General features: G+C 49.6%; 1 protein-coding gene across 1 annotated transcript in view; it reads left to right on the top strand.

Annotated features, from left to right (window-relative positions):
- The window catches only part of LOC103913019 (homeobox protein Nkx-2.1-like), a 6,668-nt gene that overhangs the window by 2,581 nt on the left and 2,294 nt on the right, over positions 1–1,793 (top strand). The window lies entirely within an intron of this gene.

Below are 1,793 nucleotides of genomic sequence, written 5' to 3'. Positions count from 1 at the left end.
GATCCTATGGTATTTAATTTTTTCTCCTCCATCCACCCCTTCCTTTTTAAGGCAATAAAACAGGCAGGGAGCTGATGTGCCTGAGAAATCCGGGGGGGGGGGGGGAAACTCAAACCACCAAGGCAAGGTCGAGTGTCTCTGTAGGAACAAAATCAAAGGCCGTACTGAAAAACACGCGCAGAAAGGGGGCTGGGGAGAAATGTTCCAGGGATCTGGAAAGACAAGATCTAAAGATCTGGAAAGAAAAGAGGTAAAAGCAGCCGCCTTTCTAGCCCAAAGTCACCCTTCCCTGCCTTTGGTGACCCAGCAGACTCACAACAAGCCCACTTCGGGGAATTCAACCTTGAAGGAGCTGGTGCCGAGAGAGGCAGCTGAGATGATGTAGGAGAGCTGGAGGCCTGATTGAAGGAAAGTTCCCCCGATTATATTTGTGTGGAAAAGCTCACCTCTTGCAGAGCTCTAAAGTGTAATCAAGGCTGAGGCTTACACTTGAAGGATGTTAACTCTCATACGGGAACCTACTTTCTCCTAAACGGTTTCTTGCCTAGTGAATGAGAGCCTCCCAATTGAAGCAAAATGATCCTTATGTACTAATATCAAGCACAGTCACAAAGCGACCGGCTATTTATGCTGCCACTTTAGACAAAGATATTTAGTTATTCCCGGGTAGCAAGTGCACTTTTGCATTTTTAAGCACGAACCAGCCCAGCACAAACATATTTACAAGTGCAATTACTAAATAGTTACTTGACACTTAAAAGTCACTGGGTTAACTGTACCTTCGCTGTAATTTTCTTAATATTCAGGTAATCGCTGTATTAAATTGGGTTTGCCAGGGCCGTAGGCCGGGGTGTGAAACACTCAGGGGAGGCTTCTCTCCTCCACCCGGGAACACCCTGAAATATAAGCTGTGGAGACACTGGACAACTTGGGAGATTTCTTCAAAGACCCGAGTGGCATTAGCTGCTGGCTGCATGTATGTGTGTGTGGCTGTGAATGGGGTCGCTTTTGTTTTCACACCGGATCCGAGAACAGATCCAAAAGTGCCAGAAATTGCAGTTTATTCGAAACTGCAGGGAATTCATTGGCAAGGTGGTGTAGCAGATGACCTGAGAGGTCTTCTCCATCCAGCTCCCGTGCTGTATAAATAACCTTAGAAAGCAGCTTCAGGTTCAGAGGGACCACGAGTGCCTGTGACAGTCTTTGCCTTTGAGAATAATGAGCGACATTTTGCGCTAACCTATTTTTCAGCAGTCTCTCACCCCAGGCAATTAAATTACTGCTTGTTTTTCCAAACTTGCATCTTCCAGGTTAAAGGAAAAAAAAAAGCCCTAGGTGAACGGAACTTAGGGGTTTAGGGAGAGAAACGATCCTCGCACTGGGGGTCTCGCACTGGGGGTCTTCTCAGACATAGAGAAGGTTCCCGAGATGCTAAATCCCAAGTGCTGCTCAGCCACCAGCCGGCCGGGGTACCTGACAAGCCGGTGCGGGGAGAGCGGAGCGCTGGGAGCGGTGGCCCAGGGCGAAACGTCTGCCCTCCGGAGAGCTGCCCTCCCGGCGGCGGGGTTCCTTCCAGACCAAACTTAGTGGGGGGAGAGGGGGACTCGGTCCTTTTGCTCACCGGCGTTCAGCCCCGTCTCCTCAGCTCTCACAAAGGCTGGGCTGACAGCCTTGCCACCCGGGAGCTGATTTTAAATCCTTTCACCCAGTCAAATGGGGGTCTTTTCGCCTTGCCTTCCATTTCCCGTCCGCGATATTGCCACCCCTGAGAAAAATAAAATGAGTTGTGCTGA

Source organism: Pygoscelis adeliae, unplaced genomic scaffold (assembly GCF_000699105.1).
Source record: "Pygoscelis adeliae isolate BGI_AS28 unplaced genomic scaffold, ASM69910v1 Scaffold71, whole genome shotgun sequence".
Lineage (NCBI taxonomy): Eukaryota > Metazoa > Chordata > Aves > Sphenisciformes > Spheniscidae > Pygoscelis > Pygoscelis adeliae.
This window is presented reverse-complemented; position numbering and strand designations above follow the sequence as displayed.